This window comes from Alexandromys fortis, unplaced genomic scaffold (genome assembly GCF_014885135.2).
Source record: "Alexandromys fortis isolate MF-2015 unplaced genomic scaffold, M_Fortis_MF-2015_v1.1 scaffold_6, whole genome shotgun sequence".
Lineage (NCBI taxonomy): Eukaryota > Metazoa > Chordata > Mammalia > Rodentia > Cricetidae > Alexandromys > Alexandromys fortis.
Genome location: NW_026067902.1, coordinates 7,965,639 through 7,985,200, shown reverse-complemented (window position 1 = coordinate 7,985,200; position 19,562 = coordinate 7,965,639). Strand labels below are relative to the sequence as shown.

At 49.3% G+C, this 19,562-nt stretch overlaps 1 protein-coding gene across 4 annotated transcripts in view; it reads left to right on the top strand.

The window, feature by feature from the left end:
• Positions 1–6,290: 6,290 nt before the first annotated feature.
• The window catches only part of Smox (spermine oxidase), a 32,374-nt gene continuing 19,102 nt past the window's right edge, over positions 6,291–19,562 (top strand). Inside the window, exon 1 of one of the 4 annotated variants that reach the window (XM_050134333.1) lies at positions 6,291–6,453. The gene's annotated coding sequence lies outside the window, so the exon portion shown is untranslated. Of the gene's footprint in view, positions 6,454–15,513; positions 15,531–19,562 lie in introns of those variants that run through there. The other 3 variants (XM_050134330.1, XM_050134332.1, XM_050134331.1) reach the window with 3 other exon arrangements.

Below are 19,562 nucleotides of genomic sequence, written 5' to 3'. Positions count from 1 at the left end.
CTCCATGTGGAGTTTCTTCTATGCCCATTATCTTCTTTGAAGTAGATTGGTGCTGCCAGGAGCAGACAGGTCTCATTGTCATAAAAAAAGAGCCTATGTTATTAAAGTATCTTAAATGCCATATAATTGTTTGATAATGACCTATCTATATAAAATATATCTTTGTTTGACCTTGAAAGCATACCTAATGTGACTACAAGTTCAATTATAACAAGTGACTAATTATTAACCTGCATTTCCTTATTATCCTAAGCAGCTAGTAATAATAATTTTCAAGGACTAGAAATTTGCATTACATTGTTAAATAAGTTGTATGGGTACAATACCTTGAACAAGAGTAGGAATGTATGTATAGTATGTTCTAACAAAATTAATCTTAATATATAAAATTTGTACACAATACACAAAAGTTCAATCCAATGTAAAAGTTTTAAAACTCATAGTTGCCTTTTAAAAGTAGACTCAGGAATCTACCTTTTTATCTTATCATAGCTATATCCTCCCTTTTTTTCTTTTCAGAGTAGATTCAATAATCTACCCTTTTATCCTATTATATCTATATTACCCATAATCCACTGAATGATCAAAACCCACCAATCCCACCTCTTGGAAATGTGGGTGTCATATTCTTAAATTTATTTTCTGCTATCAGGGGCAACAGTATCTTTAGGGGATCCTGAAGAAAAATTTGAGCTAATTGTTAAATCCTGGGAGAAGTAGCTGTATCATTCAGTCTAAGTGTTATGGAAAAGTACTGGGCTTGTCTCAAGTCCTGGATCATCTCAGCTAGCCATCTTGAAATTTCTGTGATCAGTTCATAGTCTAAATTCAATTTTTAAGTGGTGCTGTCAGCTGAATGGCATCATATGAACCAGGTGGAGTTGTTGTTATGGGGCCCCATCTTCTTCCTGGAGACTTCAGAGGTTACTGTGGGAAAATTTATTGTTCACTGTGGAAAACTTAAACATTATTCATATTAAAATAGAAAGTTTGAATTTTNAAATTACTAAAGGAAATTTTATTGTTTACTATGGAAAACTTAAACATTATTCACATCTAAATGGAATGTTTGAATTTTGATTGATATGTATTTAAAGAAAAGTACCACGGAGACAAAAATAGGTATGGGGAGAAGTAGAATTTTTGAAAGCAGAGTTTGATAGCCTTAGTCCCTAGATTTTTATTTTCCTTCTGACCCACACCAGGTGGCTCCTGATATGAGACAGAAACTCTGAATTTTTATTTTAACAACATGCTTGGATTTAAGGAAGCAGAGCCACTCTCCATCTCCAAAGCCAGCTTTGATTTTTAAGTGAGTTGTGACTACCATTATACTCGAACCCACAAACCTGAGGTTAAGAGTCTCATGCTCTGCCTACTGAACTAGAAAAATGTGGCTTCTGCCAATATCTCTTCTTTGAAGCTAGACTCTCAGGAAGCCGAGGAGTGGGGAGGAATCAGCCATCAAAGTTGCAACCTTAATCCTAGCTTATTACTGAGCAAATTAAAGAGTCATGTGGTCAGAAAAAGAGATATATACAATAAAGATACATTCAGACAAAAAAAACCCCTCTAAATGGTTTACAATGTGTTTAAAAATATACATAGGCTTGGGAGAGAAGAGAAAAAGTAAAAGAAAATCCTTAAAAAAAAAAAAAGAAATAGAGTAGTTAGGTGTGGTGGCACACACCTTTAATTCCAGCACTTGGGAGGCAGAGGCTGGTGGATCTCTGTGAGTTCAAGGCCAGTCTGGTCTACAGAGATCCAGGACAGTCAAAGAAAGCAGAGAAATTCTGTCTCAAAAAAACAAAAATTAAAAGTAAATATAAAAATAAAAAAACAGAGTAAAAAAAGCCACATAGAAAATACACACAAAAAAAATCTGGATACTGTATGTTATTGTGTTGTCTTTGCTTGACTGCTTAGGAGGGAGCAACAGTTGCTAAAAAGACGTTTAATTATAAATGCTGCTGTATTAACCCAAACTATATATTTTGAAAATGCCTTGATTTCAAAGTTTAAATAAAAAGATATGTTACTTTGGAGAGGTTTTGCTTTTGTTTCCCCAGGAAAATCTCATTTCTGTGAGTTCATTCTGGGTTAAGAAAAACCCGGTTTGATCAAAGAAGACCCCCATCCCTGAAAAATCTCTGATAGGAGCAGATGTACCAAATGATCCAATGTTTTGGAGTACCTCTGTTACAGTTTCCTCTTGAGTTCTATATCCAGAACAGCCTCAAGACCGCTGGCTGAGAAGATCCAGCCTCAAAGAATATTCCAGTCACAACTTGACTGTAATCCTAAATTTTCTTGGGGTCTCCATGAGATTATCAGTGCTCCCACTCAGCAGGAAGTAGTCTAGAAAACTAGTCCCACATCCTCCAAGAATGAATTATGGATGTTTGGCTTTGTTTAGAGTGTTGGTTACAAGTTGTTACGGTTGATAGTCAGGGGAAAAAAGCTAAAGAAAGGAGATTAGATTCATAGTTCTTGTTTTGAGAAGAAAAAAAGGGGAAGTGCTATGGGATAATGGTCTTGTACCCTCTAAAGATTTGTCACTTGTATTAGTTTAATAAAATGCTGATTGGCCAGAATCCAAGCAGTAAGTATAGGCAGGGTCACCAGACTAGAAGAATTCTGGGAAGAGGAAAGCCTCAGTCTGCAGTCACCAGCCAGATGCAGAGGAAGCAAGAGGAGAATGCCTTATTGATAAAAGGTACCAAGTCATATGGCTAAACATAGACAAGAATTATGGGTTAGTTTAAATTGTAAGAGCTAGTTAATAATAAGCCTGAGCTAATAGGCTAACCAGTTCATCATTAATATAAGTCTCTGTGTGTTTTGTTGGGACTAAACTACTGTGGGACCTGTGTGGGATAGAGAAACTTCCATCTACACACAAACAGATATTTGTGTTTACAAGTCTAGTATAGGTCATGGCAGTCCCTTTGCTAGGCCACTAGGGGAAGTGTGTTCCCTCTCTCCTGGGTGGAGATGGTGGTGGGGAATCATTTGAATTCATTTGGGCTTCAGATAGCAGAGTCTGCTACAAACTGAAACAGTCTTGCCAGACTTTGTTCCTTCAGGAGCCAGAAAAACCAGGGCAATCTTTGTGACCATCAAGTGCTCCAAGCAGCTGCAACTGGCCCAAGGGTAGTTCAGTTGGATATTTGACTGGCAGTCTTTTGCTCAAATTGAGACAGACAGAATCCAATAGAGATAGAATCCAGTGGCTGCTAATTAGGGGGCAAAATCTCCCCATTCCCCAATATCTTCATTTACTGACAAGAATATAAAGATCAGCAGTGCATTCAATAAGAACTTAAAAACCTGTCATTCATAACATTGTGCTTTTTCAAGACAGGTTTTCTATGTGTATCCCTAGCTGCCTTGGAATTTGCTTTGTACACCAGGCTAGTCTTGAACTCAGACATCTGTTTGCCTCTGCCTCCAGAGTGCTGGGATTAAAGGTATGTGCCACCATGCCCAGTTAGTAATAGCATTTTTTTCTCAAGACCGGGTTTCTCTGTAGCTTTGGGGCCTATCCTGGAACTCATTCTGTAGACCAGGCTGGCCTCAAACTCACAGAGATCTGCCTGCCTTTGCCTCCCATGTGCTGGTATTAAAGGCATGCACCACCACTGCCTAGTAATAGCAATTTTTAAAGTTTTTAATAATTCTTAATACCTGTCCAGTGCCCCAGGAATAGGGAGATCTTTCTTATCTGTCTCATTTGGAACGTGTGTATCTTTAATAACTTTGGAGGGGAATTTACTGCCTCCTTGGCACACACATCTCTGGGCCTGTTCACTTTCTGGTAGTAAACAGGGCCCTGTGATAATTCTTCTTCACTCTATCCATATGTCCAGGCATCACCTCAGGGACTGTCTTGGGATGACATATGAACCAGTCAGAGCCAACTATTTTTACTGAAAAAAAAAAAGGATGTGTTCTTTGAGTTGCTGACAACCTGTTCTCTCTGTTCCTATCTCGGGTAGTGATCGGAAGATCAAGTCTGAATGATGGAGGAAGGACATTGGTTAATTATAATAAAGAAACTGCCTTGGCCCATTTTATTGGTTAGAACATAGGTGGGTGGAGTAAACAGAAGAGAATGCTGGGAGAAAGAAGCTTAGTCGAGGAGTCGCCATGGTTCTCCCACTCCAGACAGACGCAGGCTAAGATCCTCCCTGGTAAGCCAGCTCGTGGGCTACACAGAATATTAGAAATGGGTTAGAGCAATATGTAAGAGCTAGCCAATAAGAGGCTGGGACTAATGGGTCAGGCAGTGTTTAAATGAATACAGTTTGTGTGTTGTTATTTCGGGCATAAGCTAGCCTTGTGGGTGGCCGGGTGCCGGGGACGCAGCCCCGCCGCTCCTATTTCAACATCTAAATTTTTATTTATTTAATTATTTTATTTGTTTATTTTGAGCCTTTGCATACCTGGCTCAGTTACACCGCTGGGCTTTTCTGCCACACAAGAAACTAAACCCCCCTGTTTATTTGCCCAAAAGCTATTTAAGTAGTTTCCTACCCAAGGAGACCAGATTAATACTTTTATTTAATACAGCTCTTTGGAGCAAGCACTGTTCATTACGTCCATTTTATGGTTGAGGGAACTGAAACAAGACACTAAGTAACTTGCCTAAGACCAAGTAGCTGCACAGAGGCAGAATTCACCCAAGGGCTTGAGCCCTTAAAGTCATCCTTAATTGGTCCGCTCTTTGGTGGAGGGGGAGGAGTCACAGTGGAGAGTAGGAAGTCTGAGCTCCACCCCAGGAGGACCTGGTGTTCTTGGCCAATGACAAGGTCTTCTTGAGTGAGACGAAACTTCATGTGAAATTGACTTGCCCAGGATTGAGGCTGATTCCTAGGTGGTTCCCTCTGGCAGGGACCATCAGAGCCCATTTCTGCGGGGGCCACGTCTGCTCTCTAGGTCTCTTTTGAAAATTCAGTCCTGGGGATTGGACCCAGAGTCTTGGGTATGTTAAAAAGTGCTGTTCTGATGAGCTACACCCCTACTCCTTGTTCCTTTGAGGCAGGCTTTCATTGTGTAGCTTAGCCTGGCCTTGAAGTTGGTAAGTGGCCAAGGCTAGCCTTGAACTCTGTAACTCTTCTGACTTGGCCTCCTGAGGCTGGGATCACAAGTGTCTGTCATCACATCCAGTTTCTCTCCTGGCTGAACCTATAGTGACCTGTGCTCAGCATTGGCCTGCTCCAGGTTGAAATCAGGGGAGGGTAACTGCCCAGACACAGCCCAAAGTAGGGGCTTTGATGTCACCAAAGGCTTGTATTCCCTTGGATCCAGTGCTGACATGGTTGTGTTACCAATAAAACATGGAAAACTGAATAGGGATGCAGAGATGGATAAACAAGTAATTTTCTTTCTTTGGGGTGGGAGGGGGAGGGTAGCTTCAAGACAGGGTTTCTCTGTGTAGCCCTGACTGTCCTGGAACTCACTCTGTAGTCCAGTCTGGGCCTTGAATTTAAAGATTCGCCTGCTTCTACTTCCTGGGTACAGGGATTAAGCAGTGGTTCTCAACCTGTGAATTGTGACCCCAAAGGGATCACGTATGAGATATCTTGCATATCAGATAGTTACATTATATTTCATAATAGTAGTAAAATCACAGTTATTAAGTAAGTAGCAACGAAATAATCTTATGATTGGGGGGGGGGGTCACCACAACATGAGGAAACGCATTAAAGGGTCACAACATTAGGAAGTCTTGAGAACTGGATTAAAGGCATATGCCACCACTGCTCCGCTAACAAATAATTTCTAAGCAATTTTTTTTAAAGAAAAAAGTGTCACTTAATATTAATTTCGGCTTTTATTAAAAGTTTGGGGGTTTTATAGGGAAATACACTTTTTAAAGAAGAACCACTTTAGACCATGGGCCTGGCAGTGAGGGGACAGGTTGGTATGCAGGTGCTCTTTCCTTTTCACCTTAGGTTCCGGGTTGACGTGGGCACCCAACCGAGACCTGGGTGAGGAGAGGCAGCCCAGGAGGAGATGGGGGCTCTCTTTCCTTTCGAAAGGGCGGCTCTTGAGTCTGGGTAAACTGAGGCGGGCGCGCTCTGACTGTGCCGGAAGACCTCGTTGGCTTTGCAGGGCGGGGCAGCGCAGAGCTGGCTCTGTTCCTAGGCAGATGGGTGGGTGAGGCGTCCCATTTGCGAAGATAGGGGAGCGCAGGTGGCGGTGCCGCCGGTGGCTCCAGGCCGGGTGGCCTCGGGCTCCCCGCCCCCGGTGGGCGGGCCCGGGGCGGAGCGTACAGGCGGGGTGGGCTGGGGACGCGAGGCGGAGCGGGGCCCCCGCACAGGCCCCGGCGGCTGGCTCGGCCCTACGGTCCCAGCGGCGGCTGCAGGAGGAAGCCCGGCGGCTGCGGAGGAGGGGAGGCGGAGAGGCCGAGGCCGCTCGCGAAGACGCTCCCCGGCTCCGCAGGGAAAGGTACGGCGCGGCCTCCCAGGCCCGGGCGCAGGCAGCTACGGCGCCGCGCTGGCGAGGGGCTCCCCACGGAGACTGGCGGTGGGCGGTGGGCGGTGGGCAGAGGCGGCTGTCCCGGGCGGTCGCGACCCCGGGGGCCGGGCCGCATCCCCGGGGCGCCCCGCACGGCGGCGCAGACAAAGCCGACTGGACACACTCGAGCGGCCCGGAGGGTGCGCGCTGGGGAGCGGAGGGAGCGCTGCTCGCACCGGCGTCCGGGGCCCGGCGTCCGCGGGTCTTTTTGGGACAGCAGGAGGAATGGGGAGCAGCTCTCCCGAGGGCCTCCCGGGGACTCTCAGTCTGCCCCAGGCTTGGCGGGAGCCAGGCTCCCGAAGGGTAGGGCGAGTTGGAACAGTCGCTTCGCCGGGAAGAGGTGCGGAGGCCGGCCGTCGGCCTCGGGGTGGCGCGGCTGGGGAGCAGGTGAGCGGTCCGCGGACCTCTCGGATCTTGCACCAGGAGCAAGCACCGCGCAGTGACTGGCCCTTCTTCCAGCAGTGCCCACAGGTTGTTGGAGGAACCTACTGGTAGAGGCACAGCATGGCCCCGCCTCGGGTCCACTTGGTGGAGCTTAGGGGACCAAACAGCGGGTGCTGAGTGGAGGTCCGCGGGGCTGTGGGTAAATGGCCCTCGTATTATGTTCTGTTACCTCTTACAGAGGAAGGACTATTACAGGGCCTGAAGGGTCATGCTTCCTCGTAGGCTCCTGGGCCTTGTGACCATCTCCTTATGTGTCCCCAGGGTTTCCTACCCAGCAGGTTGCGAGAACAGGCTTAAGTCCTCCCTCTCATTCCACAGTCTTCCCTTTGGGCCTTGAACTTCACCCCCTTGAAGCCCAGGACCCAATTCCAATTCCAATGCATATTCCTCCAAAGTTCCGTCCTTACCAGTGCCCCTAAGAGGCACCCAGGGTCTCCAGTGACTGGTCACTCTGGCAGGCATTGCCCACCTTGCAGGTCTCCTAAAAGCTCAGTCCCAGAGTTATATTCTTGCCGGGCTCTCTGGTTCCTCCCTCCTGCCTGTCTTAGCCTGCTTTCCTGCAACCTCTTCACTTAGCGCCCGAGTGTTGGAGGGCTCCAGCGTCCTGTTCTCAGCACTGCCTTTCCCGAATCTCTTCTCAGCATCCCCTGTTCACTTTCTACCCCAGTTTTCATTCTTTCTTAGGATTAAAAAAAAAACTTTATTAATTTATGAACACAATAATCTCTTTTTTATGTCTATTCGTATTTTGCCTGCATCTATGTCTGTGTGACCGGTCGTGTCTGATCCCCTTGAACTGGAGTGACAGACAGTTGTGAGCTGCCATGTGGGTTCTGGGAACTGAACCCCAGGTCCTCTGGAAGAACAGCCAGTGCTCTTAACCGCTGGGCCGTCTCTCCAGTCCCGAACACAAAGATCTTAAGTGTTTCGTGCTCATGACTTTGAATAGCAGATTTTGTCTCTGACTCCAGCTGGGTCCCACCACTCTGATTGCTTATCGTGTCCGGGTTGACAGAAAACTAATGTGGGTACAGCAGGCTCCTGACAACCACTGGGGACTGGAGCCTCTCAGGACCTGCCGTCTGGAAATGGCTAGTGATGTACCCATCTTTTAGGACAGGAAGCCTGGACTCCTTTCTGCCTTCATAGCCAGTCCCAGAGCAAGGCCTTTTGACTCTTTCAGCAGGGTCTACCTAGGACCCTTGCTCCCTGCTCTGATTCTGTTACTATCACCTCAGGCCACTGCCCCCTGCCCAGGGCGTTTAACTCTTCCTCAGAGCCTCAGTCGCCCTCTCCCAGTACCAGTTCTTGTCTCCTTTGCATCCGTTTTTAGCAGAGCAGCAGGAACATTTTGATCAGATCATTTGATTCCTCGATGGCTTGTTACACTCAAGTCAAGTCACAAAGCCTTCCCATGGCTTCTCTCTGACCCTCTGTCATGTGACCACTGATGACTTTCCAGCCTGATTTGACTCCTGTCATCTTTACAGCCTCCCTGGCAGACAAACGGAGTCACTTCTGTCTCTTCAACACCCTTAAGCTTTTCCCTGACCCAGAGACTTTGCTTGGGATGTCTTCCTTGACTGGAAGGTTATTTCCCAGTGCTTTTTTTTTATTGGACATGCCTTACTTATAGTTTTTAGCTCTAATTTTAAGTATCCCTTCCCCAGATACCAGCCTAGCCTAGGCAGAAGACCCCTCCTCTACATGTGATGCATATTAGAACTTGCTTTACTTTCTTCCTTTTCTATTGAAGGGTTGATAACCCCTTGTTACAGTTGTCTTGACTTTGGGCTTCTTAAGGGCTAGCATCTTGACTGGTTGGCTCACTGCGGGTCTCCTAAAAACTCTGCCTGTTGATAAATCGTCCCGTTGCCGTATCTGAAGCATCTTGCTTAGTGTCCTGTAGGTACCCCTCAGGAAATCTTGACCCATAAAGGTGACGTTGGGCTAAGCAGAAAGACATGGGCATTGCAGTTAGCACAGGAAATTCCTATAGTCTTAAGTGATCTGAAGAGTTTTGCTTTGTTTCCACAAAAGCAGTTGTGCAAATGGCTGCAAGAATGTGAGCCAGCCAGTAGGATGTGAAAAGGGGAAGCTGGGAAGATATGGGTACCTTGAGGTCATTCCGGTCTCTCATGGGGAGACCAGGCATGGGGTGGGGGGGTCACTGCTGTTTGCAGCCAAATGATTTCCTTTGCTTTCTTGGCTGGAAATCAAGGTGTACGTGTGTTTGAGAGAGTGGATATGCGGAATGTAGGAAGCAGGGTCTCTAATGCAGGACGTGGGGACAGCCTGGGATTTAGTTCAGCCTACTCCCTTGGGCGGCTTCTGCATGCTCAAACCTAGGGGGCCAGGGAGTTGAGAGGAAAAAGCAGCTGGGATTGGGAGTGTGTCTTTTCATGAACCCTCATCTTGCTATCCATGGCTTTCCAGTTTGTAGAGAACAGTCAATTGAGTGTTGCATCGTGGAGTCAATACTTCAGAGTAGAGGGGGAGAGCCAGGGGACCCCTGATATGGAAAAAAGGGGAGCAGAGATCTTGACAGGGAACCCGGGATAGGCCTAAAAGTCACCCTGTGAATCAAGTGCTGGGGTTAGGAGCTAACAGTTTATATTTGGGGTGAGACGGGCATATCCAGGAAACGCCGGGAGCTGGCATTGGTGGGGGCAAAGAGAGCATCCTGAGTAGAGGAAATCTGGCCAAGGGCAAGTGGGGAGGGCAAGGTCCTAGTGTGCTCAGTGGGCGCTAGGTATTGTTTAAGAACTCTTCAGATCGACACTGATGCTCTTAGAGACTTTTCTTCCAATTTGGTGAGGGCAGACTGGAGGTAAAGTACCACAGCTAATAGTGGCAGAGTGAAGTCTGGCTCTGGAATCCTCTTAGATTTGGGCCATTGGAGGTCTTCTTAATGAACAAGGGCATTTCCTGCCTTGCAGGGGTGCCTGATCCCCTTTAAAGCTGGAGCCCTTGCTTGGGGTGGGCTGCCTAGATTTTCTGCTTCTGGGATGAAATCTGACCCAGGTCAGGTAATTGGGGTTCATGCACACTGATCTCAGGGTTTTGGGGTGGGGGCAACTTGTGCTTCTAGTCTAAACACTAGTTAGAATGTCACCTCTTGCTTCATGTCCCTGCACTGCTTCTTTGAATCCCCCTCCCTGGAGAGGCCAAAGCTCAGTGGGGTCCACAGACAAGCTTGCCTCCTCATGATCCTGCCAAGAACAACGGGGTGGTGCTTGCAGCCCAGCTTTTGGGAGCCCAGCTGTGGTCTGAGGTGGGCCAGGATAGGGCGTGAGGACAGAGCCGAGGGACTGAAAGTGGCTTGGTCTCTCTCTGCCTTTCTGTAAAATGGGATGAGACAGACTTTTTTCTTGGCCCCTGGAGGCGGTAGAGGTTGGCAGTTCTGTGGGGACTATGTTCTTATGAGGGGCTTTCTAAGCGGTGCCAGTTCTGGGACCCAGGTCTGGGCAGCTGTGCTGGTGAGCCTTTTCCAGGGACACCTCCATGACCACTTTAAGCCCCTGCCTGGCTGAGGAGGGGCTGCTGGCCACACAGGGGTGACGTTTATTACAAATTGTGAGTCCCAGAGTTTAGGGGATCTGTTCTTCCACTTGAGCAGACCCTCCATCTCCTCCCAAGAAGAGAAAGTAGAATCACTGGACCTTCTCTTCCGCATTTGGGGGAAACTGAGGCACACACCAAGCACATTGCTGCAGTTGTCAGGAGGTTTATGGAGTAGGCCTGTCTCTGCTTCCTAGTTTGCTGAGTTGACTCATGCATAGCCTGAGTTGGACACTGGGTCTCCTTAGATGTCATTGGCCCCTGGCATCTCTTGTGCCTAACCTGATGTCCCGAGGCAACAGGGACAAAGGGCATGGTTCTCACTGTTCAGGAAATGAAAGGAAGCCAGACATACCAGGTGCGCTTGGGAGAAGCTTCCTGGAAGACGTGGTGCTTCGGTGTCCCGGAGCCTGTCAGAGGACTGGTGGCATTTCCCGGGGTGGCGAAGGAGGTCAAGCTTGGGGAAGTGGGTGGAAGCCAGGCTGTGAAAAGCTTGATTACCCAGCTGCAGAATCTGGACTTTTACCAGGCCCGGGGAACCACTGGAGGTTAAGGGCATGGCTGTCACAGTATGGTTAGAGCTGTGGTTTTAAAGCTCACTCCTCAGGCTTGAGCACAGATACACACCTGTTCAGCATACCGAAACGCAGGCCAGCCCTGTCCAATTGCGTGGGTCCAGAATGAGGCCTGGGGATCTGCATTTCCCCCCTTTCCTTTCTGTCTAGCCTTTCTTTCTTCCTTTCCTCCCTCCCTCTCTTTTCTTTTCCTTCTTCCTCCCTCCCTCCTTCCCACTCTCCTTCCGCTCTTCCCTCCCTCTATCTCTATCCCTCCCTCCTTCCTTCCTTTTTTTTTGAGGCGATATCTCACTCTGTAGCTGTGCTGGAACTCGTATGTAGGCCAAACTGGCCTCCACCTCACAGAGACCCTCCTGCCTCTGCCTCCAGAGTGCACCATGCCTAGTTGAGACTCTGCATTTTTAAGAGCATATAGGCTGTGCAGAATTGCTGCTCCATTGGCTCCTGTCTGTGCAGTGAATTTAGACCTATGTCCTGTGTGACAGGCTCAGTTTATGGGACCTATAGGAGGTTCCCTCAGTCTCTTGTGGACTGTTTTGGCAGAATTCAGGGAGCAGCCTCTGTGAGGACAGGAGCGAGGGGGTGGGGAGTGCAGAAGGGGGGTGTAGAGATGCTTGTGGGTGGCCTGCTCGGAAGTAGCGCTAGATGAGGGACCTGTGGGCACTTGGGTCTCAGATGCTGGCAGCACAGGCCTGATTTCTTGGAGTTCCAACACCACAGTGGGGTGTCTGGGTCTTAACACAGGGTGACTGTAGATGGCAGGCAGGGCATCTTATCTTTGCCTGCAGCCTACTCTAGTGGAGGAGCCAATCTGGGGTGCGCACCCTTCCTCTAGCCAGGGCGGAGCGAGAGATTGGGGCTGCAGCTGGCTTCAGCTCCAGCACAGCTGACACTCCTGACAAGCTGTCTGTCTCCTTCCCCTTGGCCCTGTGGGAGTCCCTGTTGCTGCTGCTGCTGCTGCTGGTCACTTGAGCTGCGGCTGTGGTCTTACTCTGCCCTGGTCACTTCCCCAGTATATTTGGGAGTCAGGGCCTGGGCTGAACCACTACAGGCAAGTGTCTGCTCCCTTTTGCCACCTCAGTTTCCTTGTCTGTAAACAGAGAGGTCCTGTTCCCCCAAGGAGTGATGTCACAGGGTTTGTTGGGTGGGGCTCTGTGTATTTCCAGAGCAGGAGTTCAATACACCTAAGTTCTAGTTTACCATTAAAAGCTGTGTGCCAATGCTGCAGTAGAGCGAGTAATTTGTGTGGAAAACTGGCTGGCTTGCCTTGGGCTCTCCCAAGGCTCCTTGCTCTCCTGGCTCAGCGCAGCTTAGAGTCAGTTGAGGTCCCAATGGATGCTGGCACCAAAGATGGTGACTGAAGGTAAATGTCACCCCGTGCCCAGAGGGGCTGGAAGGGTTGGGGTTGGCTTGCTTTTAGGCTGATCTCTACCAGCTCTTAGAGGAGGGCACAGTCAAGCCTGTCTTGTCCCCTTTTCAGGCCTCCCTGAGGAGTGAGGGGTACCATTTCTGAAGGACTGCTGTAAGCCTCCTTAGGGATTAGGAGACAAAGAAGAGAAGAAATTGGCAGGTCTACCCTGCCGTCCTGCTGGGGGAGGGTCATGCTGTGTTTATGAAAATCGGAGGTCCAGACAAGTTATATAGGAAAGAAAGACGATCTCATGCTTCTGAAGCTGACTTAACTAAGGAAATATGTGTTTTTTAAAGATTTCCCAAAACCTTCCTGAGCATGGAAATACCATTTGAGAATGGCTGATGTGGAAGGTGCTGTTTCCTGGAAACTGCAAACATGGATGCTGGGTGGCTCAGAAGTGGTTGGGAGGCAAGGAGGGGGTGAAGACTAGCTTCTTGAGAGAGGTAGGCTTGGTGGGACAGCCACACTTAGACAGCTGGTGGACTCAGAGGGCATTGCAGAGGGAGGGAGAGGCTAGATGGATCCCAGGCCCAGAGTTGGTTTTGGGCTTTTGTGGTCACTGCCATTTTCACTGGGTGAATGATTAAGGGACCCGGAAGGAATAATCGATGCCCAGCACCTGATGGTAGCAGGCGCGGACCTCCTGATTCTGGGAAGGCCTTCTGTCGGTGTCACACTGCCCTGCCACTTCCTTCATGCACTCCTCTTCCACCCTCTCCTTCACAGGTTACCTGAGCAGGGCTATGATCTCTGGGCAAGAGGCTGAACCTTCTGTGACTCAGTTTCTTACTTATGTCATGGGGACAGTATTGCCTTCTTTGAAGGGCTGTGTGACATGGAGCACCAGCTTGAAGTTTTCACTAGTGTGATTAACAAATGGATGGAAGCCAAGTCTCTAGGAAGGACCCAGGGAAGGGCCTGGGTAAGGGATGCCAGGGTGGAGACCTGCTGGACCAGTGCAGTGCTTAGGAAAAGGAAGAGTGGGGGCTGTCTTGTTTCACAGAAAGGGGACACTGGTCAAACCCAGGTTCTGCTCCATCTGACTTGATGCTCTCTCCACATCCAATAGCCCTCCTCAGAACCCTCACCCAAACCTTCAACTGTGCCCCATCCCTACTCTGCCTGTTTGCTTGCCATCTTGATCTTGGGGCTAAGGGTGTTGTCCCTGGAAGGCTACTGAAACCCTAGACTCCAGATCAAACAGACTTTAGGATAATGCTGGCCGGAGACACCTAGGGTGGCCTGCAGGCAAACACTCTGAAGAAAGCGTAAAAAGTTTCCGTTATTCAGTACACAAGACTCTCATTCTCCTTAACTTTGGCAAATTAACATAAAACCATACATAATGCAAAACTTTGTGAGTTAGACCGGAAGGGTTTGGTGTTTGGAGAGTAACTTTGGGAAGGACCTCGAACGTGACCCTGACCCAAAGGGAAGAGTGAGCACCAGGTGTTGTGCCTCAGAGTGACTTTACAACATCTCTGGACCTTGGCTCCCACCTCTGTAATAGGGAAGCACTGCTGTGAGAACTGGACCTTCCGCAGGAAGGTGTCTAGCACTACACTCTGTGCCTTCAGCTTACTCCATAAAAAGTAGCGACAACAATGGCAGAATGCTTTGAGGCCCCTTAGACTTCAAAAGCAGGGAGTTCCTGAGTCTCTTTGAACTTGACAAAAAGACTTGGAGGGTATGTCTGTTGCATAAGCTCCGTGTCTTAGCTCCCCAGGTGTTTTATGGGATAAGTCACAGGCCCTGGACCCAGCTGTGGCCTTTGCTGGGAACACCGTTGGCTTTGCAGACTGCTGGCTTGTGTGTGGGTTGTGCTTCCTGCACAGATGGTATGAAGAGCCCTTTAGTGGCTGATCTCCTGCACTGGTTAGCACCCTAAAGTCACCAGGAGGGGGAAGTCTTGGGCTAGTGATGGACTAGTGGGGATCATGGATTGCCACTCTTGGAGTTCCCATTTGGCCCAGCAAAGCAACACTGTTGTATCCCGGGCCCTATTTATGCAGGGGAACCAAGGAGAAGGGTTGAGTCTGATAGCCTTTGCCTGGCCAGCCTAGGCTAGCCCTGGGGCAAGGAGGCCAGAGTGCTCTATAGCCTACTCTGCCAAGTACCCAGGCCAAGAGCAGGTAGCCTCCTAGTGATAGTCCAGGTTTTGGCTGTTTGACTGAGGTGAACTGCCAGCCTTTGAAGTGACTCTTCCCGGCTCCAAGTGCCTGGCGTAATGTGTACAGTGTCAGTATATGGACAGAAGTGCCAAGCCCGGGGCAACCCTTGGGATTGCTGCCCTGAGTAAAGATGGAGCACCCTGCTGTGGCCTCCACTGCTCTCGTCAGTCCTCCTAGCCTGTGTCTTCATCTGTACAACGTGCGGCAGGATGCTTGTGAGCATGAAGGATGCAGGGCATGGGAGCTTGGTATAGAATATGAAAATCAAATACAGTCTGCCTGCCTGCTCAGGTGTTCATCTGCCGTTGGATCGGGGGGTTCTTTTGTTAGTGTGAATCTTTTTGTGGTCATGTACCTCAGCTTTGTAATTTGTGCTGTAAAGAGGGGGTACCTTGGAGTGGTAGTTTTTCTAGAAAGGGGTTTATTGAAGACAAGGGCTCCCTCATCGCAACTGCTCCCCAGATCCAGCAGCCCTCTGCCAATGTGAGGCTGAAGGGTTTCTTTGCATGCAAGGAACCGAAGTCTCAAGCTGGGTGAAGTGGAGGCTCTGTGAGTCAGGAGAGAAGATAGGCCTCCTGGAGACCCCCCCCCCCCCAGTCTGCTGTCAGGCACAGTTGGGCTTTGTGCGGAGTCACGCGGGCCCCTGACGGATGAGGGGGAGCGGAGTGGCTGAGCTGTGTTCACAGCCTCAGTTCTTGCAAGTGGTTTTGAAAGAGTCAGCAGAAGCTGCTGACTGTGCTATTCTCCTTTGCCCCAGCGCTGTGGCCAGTGTGTGGGAAGGGAGAGGAAAGACGCCCATGAGAAAGCCACCCCTTCCTTCATCTGCCAGCTTACACCTCCCAGGTGACCATCTTTCAGTATCTACCAATGTAGATCTCTGTTGCATCTGACTAGGGGCATGATGACTCACATCCGGGGTGGATTGACCTGTGTCTGCAGGTGATGCTGGGCGCATTTGCCTCTGCCGTAGGTGGTGCCTAGTCAGTGCAGGTGATGCCCAGTGCAGTTCTGCTGTGTTTGGGGGTGTGTGTGTGCTAGGGGCTGTGAACTGTGGAAGCTTGGGTCATCTCTGGTGATGACCCTGGCAGGAGAACAGAGCCCAGGCTTCACCGCTCAACCTGTTGGATCTGCATCATGGTATGTGGTCTTGGGTAGGTTTTGATCTTTCCCACACCCTAGACTTAACCACGAGGGGTAAAAGGGTCAGCTGGATGAGAAATAGCTGGTTGGGGTTTATCCTCGCAGCGTCATGACTAGTCACTGAAGTCACGCTGGCCTGCCTTGCCTTGGCTCCACATCCTGCCTCTTTGTAAGTTCCGGGAGGTCCACACAGCATTCTCACTTCCTCTGAGCCAGTGCCTTCCCTGTCCCCTACCCCAACTTCTTTCTTTGTGGCTCTCGTAAGCTCTGACCTGTCAGGTTCTTAAGGGGCCAGTTTTAGCTTTTCTGTATTCCCACACAGTAGCACTCATTAAAACCTGCTCAATGAATAAAAGATTTGTCCTTACCACCTGGCTCTGGTTCAACACGGGTTTCTCCTCCACTTTGTGAGTGCTGTCTGGTCTCTTCAGATCTGCCCAGCCCAGGCCTAGAGTGCCCCTGTGATTTAATAAGAAACTCACCCCACCCCACCCACATGCTGTGTGCTCACCCGGATTCCACAGCCGCTGGGACATGGCATGTAGAGACTGTGTGCCTGTATGCTGTTGGTACGACTCTTTCCCTGTGGAGGGTAGGGATGGAGAATGCTGTTCATGGGCATTCTGTCATCCGGTGGGTGGGCCTGGTCTCTCCCTAGAAATAGCACAGGGCTTGTCTATGTGGCTGTCTCTGTGAGGCTTGTGGATATGGCTGAAGACCCCGAGGAGAAGGTGGGATGCATCCTCCCCACTCCTGCTTGTAAGTTTGCTTCCCGGCCACCCAGACTCAAATAACCACACAGAAACTGTAATAATTACAATACTGTTTGACCAGTGATTTAGGCGTATTCCTAGCTAGCTCTTATATCTTAAATTAGCCCATTTCTATTAATCAGTATCACCATGAGGCTGTGGCTTATGGCTAAGGTTCCAGAGGCAACTTTCTCCTTTGCCAGCTACATGATGTCTCCTGACTCCTTCTACTCTATATATCTCTTCCAGCCTGGCTATATTCTGTCCTGTCATAGGCCGAAGCAGCTTCTTTATTAACCAGTGATATTCATAGCATACAGAGGGGAATCCCACATCACCTGCTGAGATGGTTTCTTTCCAACTCTTCAGGCATGGAAGGAAGGTCAGGTGGATGCATCTGGGACCTGGGGCTTCAGGGCTCAGCAGGAGACCCTTGGTAGGGTGGACAGGGGCGCCTTGATCTCACGTGGAGAGTTATTCTCATCAGCAGCACCTCTAAGCGTCGCAATCCAGGACTGGAGCTGACTCCTTCCCCGACTGTATTAGGTTCCCCAGGCTGGATCTCAGCTGCCTCTCGTACCTTTGAGTTAACCAGCTGTGAGCCTCAGGGAAGCCCTGTCTATATGATTTGATGTTCTGTCCTCCACAGGGAGCAAATACAGTATAAGGCAAGACTGAATCTTGTAGGAGACAAACTGTAACTATGGATTTCATTGAGTATTTCTCACATAGGACCCAGACTAGGGCAGGTATGATGACTGTTGCCACTTCAGAGACGAGAAGAGGCTTTTCAAGCTTGTCCATTTAGACCCTCGCCCTGTGTCCTGGGGCCTCTCCTGTAGGGAAGAGCATCTCCAGAGGCTGCAGAGAAAGGGGAAGATGTGGATGAGTGTGTGTGTCCAGGCATGGACTGCAGCAGTCTTTGAAATCTAGGCAGTGACAACGTAAAGGGGTACCTTGGCCATGATCTGGCCTCGGCTTTTTCAGCTCTCTTCTCTGATACAATACCAGTTCCTGGAGTCTCTGCATTTGGAGCCTTGGTATGAAATAGTTGGCTTTACAGATGACCCTAAGATGATACCCTTGCTTGGGCTCTATTCCATGGAGTCTGACTTAAATGAGGTAGTGTGAGTGTAGGTGTTTGTAGACATCTCCCGGGGAATTGTAATGTTCCTGTCAGCGGGCCAGGTTTCTAGGTCTGCTTTTCAGAACAGAGGGGATGGAGCTCCTGAGTGACGGAGGTGTTACCTGGGGATCCCCTCCTCCTCAAGGCTTTCTGGATAGGAAACTAAAGATTATTCATGATCTATTTCTGGGCAGTAAGTCACCTCCACACTAGTAGGTTCTAAAGCAGTGGAATCATCACCTGTAGCTCATCTGTGAGTCAGGGCTGGGGATGCGGTTGAGCTGGGTGGCTCTGCTTCAGGGTCTCCCAGGAGGCTGCAGCCAACTGAAGGCTGGGGGACTGCAGGATGTTTCCATGGTGGGCCATGCCTGTGTGGCCACTGTGTCCTTTATAACCCAGTTTTAGACGCCACATTCTATCATTTCTGCCTTAGCTATAAAGGTCGGATGAAGAGGAGAGGGCATGAATACCAGACGGGGGCTCTTGGAAGCCGGCACTCATGCACTCTGGCCTGGAAGGTTCAAGCACCAGCAGCAGGTGGGGTATGGGTGGACCCTTCTCTCCTAACATGTTCTCTCCCTTACCACACACAACGGGAATGTCCCTATGGAGTGGGTAGCTTCCTCCAGGCTCCACACACATCTTCTCACCTGGTTCTGCCTTCTCTCTGGTGAGTCCCACTGTGTGCAGGTGGGAGACTGCAGAAGACTAAGGAAACATAGCTGCCATGTCTCGGCTCTCGGCCCCTGCACACATTCCCACACAGCCCATTTTACTGATGAGGTCACCTGCCTTAGGTTTCTATTGCTGCGATAAAAGCTGACCAGAAATTAGCTTGAAGAAGAGAGGGTTGATCTGGCTCACATGTCCTGGTCACAGTCCATGGAAGAAAGCCAGGGTAGGAACTCGGAAAGAACTGAAGCAGAGACCATTGATGAACGCTGCTTTCCGGCTTGCACCTCATGCTTGCTCAGCCTACTTTCTTATAGAACCCAGGACCACTGGTCTAGGGATAGGACCACCCACAATGGCCTTGGCCCTCCTTAATTAATGTGGGCATCATTAATTAAGAAAATGCCTTACAGACTTGCTTATAGGCAATCTGGTGGAGGCATTTTCTCAGGTGAGGTTCCTCTTCATAGATAACTCTAGCTTGAAACCAAAAGCCAATTAACCTGTCACCCACCTAATACATGGTGGAAATTCAGATTACTGACATTGGAAAGTTGGTGATCACATTTCAGAACATACATGAAAACGTGGTGCTAAAGTTATTCTGTAGGGAGAGGACTATATGTCATCTTAAGTGTGTGTGTGTGTGAGAGAGAGAGAGAGAGAGAGAGGGAGGGAGGGAGGGAGGGAGGGAGGGAGGGAAGGGAGCAGGAGAGCTAGCGAGCGCGCACTTGAGCACTCTTGGTGATCCCCCAGCTAGGCTTCTTACTGGGGCTGCCCATTCAGGGAGCTAAAAGTGTCTAATGCTTTGCAGTCTGGCAGGAAATTGATTCTGTACCCCTCCCAGCGTACCTCCCACTTCTGCCCACTCCTTCCATGAGGGAGGTGTGTTCTTTCTGTGTGTGTGTGTATCCTGCCAGTCAGTGGCTGCCAAAGAGGGCCTGGCTCCCCTCTTCTCTTTTGAAAGAGGGTTACAAGAAGCTTTTTGAAGTTGTTCTTTTTAGAACTACATTTTGAGGGAAGAGAGGTGCGTAACAAAGGTACAGTGCTGGGAGAGAAGCCAGGCACCAGGAGGAAGCTGGGGCCTTAGTTCTCTTCAGCGCTGCTGCTGGCCTGTGGTCCCTCTGCTGTTTCCCTGTCGTGAACTTGGAGTTGCCTAATGACTGTTGAATCTGGGAAGGGTGG